Genomic DNA, 5,554 nt, shown 5'->3' on the forward strand with positions numbered 1-5,554 from the left:
CTCACCCTCTCTCTCTCTCTCTCTCTCCTCTCTTACTCACCTCGCTCCCTTTCACTTTCTCCCTGCATTCACTGTAGTCGCTTCTCTCGCTCTCTCTCTCCTAGTCAATGCCTCTCTCTCGCTCTCTCTCTCCTACTCAATGCCTCTCTCTCTCTCTCTCTCCTAGTCAATGCCTCTCTCTCTCTCGCTCTCTCTCTCCTAGTCAATGCCTCTCTCTCTCTCTCTCTCCTAGTCAATGCCTCTCTCTCTCTCGCTCGCTCTCTCTCTCCTAGTCAATGCCTCTCTCTCTCGCTCTCTCTCCTAGTCAATGCCTCTCTCTCGCTCTCTCTCTCCTAGTCAATGCCTCTCTCTCTCTCGCTCTCTCTCTCCTAGTCAATGCCTCTCTCTCTCTCTCTCGCTCTCTCTCTCCTAGTCAATGCCTCTCTCTCTCTCGCTCGCTCTCTCTCTCCTAGTCAATGCCTCTCTCTCGCTCTCTCTCTCCTAGTCAATGCCTCTCTCTCTCTCGCTCTCTCCTAGTCAATGCCTCTCTCTCCTAGTCAATGCCTCTCTCTCTCGCTCTCTCTCTCCTAGTCAATGCCTCTCTCTCTCGCTCTCTCTCTCCTAGTCAATGCCTCTCTCTCCTAGTCAATGCCTCTCTCTCTCGCTCTCTCTCTCCTAGTCAATGCTTCTCTCTCTCGCTCTCTCTCTCCTAGTCAATGCCTCTCTCTCCTAGTCAATGCCTCTCTCTCTCGCTCTCTCTCTCCTAGTCAATGCCTCTCTCTCGCTCTCTCTCTCCTAGTCAATGCCTCTCTCTCTCGCTCTCTCTCTCCTAGTCAATGCCTCTCTCTCCTAGTCAATGCCTCTCTCTCTCTCTCGCTCTCTCTCTCCTAGTCAATGCCTCTCTCTCCTAGTCAATGCCTCTCTCTCTCGCTCTCTCCTAGTCAATGCCTCTCTCTCCTAGTCAATGCTTCTCTCTCGCTCTCTCTCTCCTAGTCAATGCCTCTCTCTCCTAGTCAATGCTTCTCTCTCCTAGTCAATGCTTCTCTCTCCTAGTCAATGCCTCTCTCTCTCTCGCTCTCTCTCTCCTAGTCAATGCCTCTCTCTCCTAGTCAATGCCTCTCTCTCTCGCTCTCTTTCCTAGTCAATGCCTCTCTCTCTCGCTCTCTCTCCTAGTCAATGCCTCTCTCTCTCGCTCTCTCTCCTAGTCAATGCCTCTCTCTCCTAGTCAATGCCTCTCTCGCTCTCGCTCTCCTAGTCAATGCCTCTCTCTCGCTCTCTCTCCTAGTCAATGCCTCTCTCTCTCTCACTCTCTCCCTGCATTCCCTTCTCTCGCTCTCTCTCTCCTAGTCAATGCCTCTCTCTCTCGCTCTCTCTCTCCTAGTCAATGCCTCTCTCTCACTCTCTCTCTCCTAGTCAATGCCTCTCTCTCACTCTCTCTCTCCTAGTCAATGCCTCTCTCTCACTCTCTCTCTCTAGTCAATGCCTCTCTCTCTCGCTCTCTCTCCTAGTCAATGCCTCTCTCGCTCTCACTCTCTCTCCCTGCATTCACTTCTCTCGCTCTCTCTCTCCTAGTCAATGCCTCTCTCTCGCTCTCTCTCTCCTAGTCAATGTCTCTCTCTCTCTCTCTCTCTCTGAGTCAATGCCTCTCTCCTAGTCAATGCCTCTCTCTCTCGCTCTCTCTCCTAGTCAATGTCTCTCTCTCGCTCTCTCTCTCCCTCTCTCCCTCCTAGTCAATGCCTCTCTCTCTCGCTCTCTCTCTCCTATTCAATGCCTCTCTCTCTCGCTCTCTCTCTCTCCTAGTCAATGCCTCTCTCTCTCGCTCTCTCTCTCCTAGTCAATGCCTCTCTCTCTCTCTCTCTATACATATATATCTTAGGCAGCAAAACAGTTAAGAAAAAGTATTACTTATTAACTGAACTTTAACTATTAAAGACGGTAATATTTCAATACTGTCTCTGTATAAAGAAAACCTGGAAGTGTTTCACTGCAGCCTGAATCTGAAGAGAAAGAGAATGCTGCATAGTATATAGAACAGACTTACACACACACACACACACATTAACTAACTAGTGACAGTTAGCCTAAAAGCCAGATATTAGTCATCGAAGCAGGTGCAATTCATATTCATATAATTCAAAAGTAATTTAACTGATACAATCTTTAACGTAATGGTTATTTCCCACTGGCATAATTACTACAAAATTATTCCCATTCCAACAGCAACAAATGACATAACACTATTTCCACGGCAAATTATTGGGAGAATTTTTTTTTTTTTTAGAAACTTCTAGACATCAATCACCATGTTACACACAGGGAAATTAAGAATTTGAGCAAGCAGGATTCAATACCAAATCAATCAAAACCAGTGTCAGGACATGAAAAAAAATCATATTTAGTGAAAAAAAATAGTTGAATGTTGAATGTTTGGATTTAACTGGGTTGGTTCACCCGCTGTGGCACCCTGAACACAACACCCCAAACTGTGACCTCTGACCTCATCAGCTGACTACACACTAACTCTGATTAATCTGCTCATCCCTCAGCAGATTCACACACACACACACACACACACACATAAAGACTGTGTGTAGTCGTGCACTAATACCCTGGGTCCATCTGCCACACTAGTCTACTGCAGGATTAGAGTGACAGTCATTCACTCACACACACACACACACACACACACACACACACCTGCCATTAAGAACTTAAACAATACCGCTCACACACAATGATCACACCGGGTTTTCCCCAGAATACTTTAGTGGTGCTCAGGCTCCGGATGTGGATAAAATAATGACTCAAATAATAACTCAAAATCTACCAGCCAGTTTCACTATTTTAGCAGCCAATTAAATTATCAGTATATTGTATTCAGAGATATTACGCATGTACACACACACACACACAGTGTAAAGGATAGAGAGGAAGCATGGCACAATGATATGCTGGAATGTCACAACCATCGACAAAAACACACACACACACACACACACATACAAAACGTGCAATTTCAATAACAGTACAAATATCACTGGTATGTGCAATTCAATAACAGGATCTTAATGAAGAAAGTGATGCAATGTCATTAACAGTAACTGCATTTTATGAACAAACATTGCACAAAGCAAAACTATATTTACAAATTAAGATGAGAAAGTACAAGCTAGTCAAAACAGATAGGCCACTAACTTGAAAACAAACCCAGCAACAATGAAGAGAGAGCTTATATAATTATATATCAGCTTTCCATATAGATTCTTTTATTTTCATAGCTTATGCCGGCTGTCACTGACTAGCTAACTAACTTGTCTAATCATCAGCAGTTATCCCCCCTGCTCCCTTAATAAAGTCATAAGGAGAACATGGAGCAGGCCCACTGGGACTGAGCACACAGCACAACAAATCACACAGCCTGTATTAGGAAGCACTGCTGATACAAGACAGACTGAGTGACATGCAGTGGAGCTCAGAACTCCACAGCACAGCTGACCTGGACTCAAGGCTCCCTATGAAAACTGCTCCAGTAGATACAAGACAACACTATCATGATATGGGGATCATTTGGAAAGGCTCTCTCTCTATGTCTGTCTGTCTCTCCCTCTCTTTCTATGTCTGTCTGTCTGTCTGTCTCTGTCTCTCTCTCTCTTTCTATGTCTGTCTGTCTGTCTCCCTCTCTGTCTGTCTCTCTCTCTCTCTTTCTATGTCTGTCTGTCTGTCTCCCTCTCTGTCTCTCTCTCTCTCTCTTTCTATGTCTGTCTGTCTGTCTCCCTCTCTGTCTGTCTCTCTCTCTCTTTCTATGTCTGTCTGTCTGTCTCTGTCTCTCTCTCTCTTTCTATGTCTGTCTGTCTGTCTCTCTTTCTATGTCTGTCTGTCTGTCTCTCTCTCTCTATGTCTCTCTCTCTCTGTCTGTCTCTCTCTCTTTCTATGTCTGTCTCTCTCTCTCTCTATATGTCTGTCTGTCTGTCTGTCTGTCTCTCTCTCTCTTTCTATGTCTGTCTCTCTCTCTTTCTATGTCTGTCTCTCTCTCTCTCTCTATGTCTGTCTGTCTGTCTGTCTGTCTGTCTGTCTGTCTCTCTTTCTATGTCTGTCTCTCTCTTGCTCTCTCTATGTCTGTCGGTCTGTCTCTCCTCTCTTTCTATGTCTGTCTCTCTCTCTCGCTCTCTCTATGTCTGTCTGTCTCTCTTTCTATGTCTGTCTCTCTCTCTCGCTCTCTCTATGTCTGTCTGTCTCTCTCTTTCTATGTCTGTCTCTCTCTCGCTCTCCCTGTCTGTCTCTCTTTCTATGTCTGTCTCTCTCGCTCTCTCTATGTCTGTCTGTCTCTCTCTTTCTATGTCTGTCTCTCTCTCTCGCTCTCCCTGTCTGTCTCTCTTTCTATGTCTGTCTCTCTCGCTCTCTCTATGTCTGGCTGTCTCTCTCTTTCTATGTCTGTCTCTCTCTCTCGCTCTCTCTATGTCTGTCTGTCTGTCTGTCTGTCTCTCTCTCTCTCTCTCTCTCTTTCTATGTCTGTCTCTCCCTCTCTCTTTCTATGTCTGTCTCTCTCTCTCTCCCTCCCTCCCTCCCTCCCTCCCTCCTAAAATGGCGGCCCGCTGACAAAAACCGCCTGAACTGAGACACAAAGAACGAAAAACAGAGAGGAAGACAGGAGGAGTACGGCAAATCTGTCTCTGTTCTGCCACTGCTGTGTATGTGTGTGTGTGTGTGTGTGTGTGTGTGTGTGTGCTGCTTATGCACTACTGCAGAGACAAATCCTTTCTCTGCAACCTGGCTGCCACACAGGTATGCTATAATTCACACACACACACACACACACATAGCCACAGGAGGCGGGCGATTACACTCACCCATCTCCATCTGGTGAGAGAGAGAGAGAGGGAGATGTAATTTTTATTGCCCCAATTCCAGCAAAAACTCCATTTCCCACGGTTCACTGGTTTGCTGCCTGGCTGGCTGACTGGTGCACTGGCTGGTTCAGCTAGCAGCTAACTGGCTGACTGGCTGACTCCAGTATAACCAGTGTGTGAGCGAGGCAAGGTGTAGCTATAAGGCAGGCTGCTTTCCTGAATGGACAGAGTTTACATGCCCCACACACACACACACACACACACACACACACACTCCTTTGTTCTCCTGTCATCGTAAACAGAGCTACTCCAGTGACCAGATAACAAGATGCCCGCTGATAGCAACTTGTGTGTGTGTGTGCAGTGTGTGTGTGTGTGTGTGTGGCGTGCTTTCATGTTTACTAAATGGGCCGTTGTTGCTAGGTAACGTAGTAAGGACTCCAGCAGTCCACAGCCAGAGAGAAGGGAGAAAAAAAAAAGGAAAACAAAGATATTACACTTCTCTCTCTCTCTTTGTCTCTCTCTCTTCCTCCCTTTGTCTCGCTCTCGCTCTACCTCTCGCTCTCTTTATCTCTCTCTCGCTCGGTGATGACAAAAGGACTGAAGAGGTGTCCATAACAACGGAATAAATGGAAAAACACACAGCAAAATACAGTGGAGTTTGACTGATATGTTTTTCTTTTGAAGGTCGATAACAATATTTTGGGACTGAAGCTGCAGATAGTAGA

The sequence above is a fragment of the Centroberyx affinis genome, unplaced genomic scaffold (assembly GCF_046629955.1).
Source record: "Centroberyx affinis isolate AG114_WGS23_722 - 3 ecotype Tasmania unplaced genomic scaffold, CSIRO-AGI_Caff_v1 ptg005838l_1, whole genome shotgun sequence".
NCBI lineage: Eukaryota > Metazoa > Chordata > Actinopteri > Beryciformes > Berycidae > Centroberyx > Centroberyx affinis.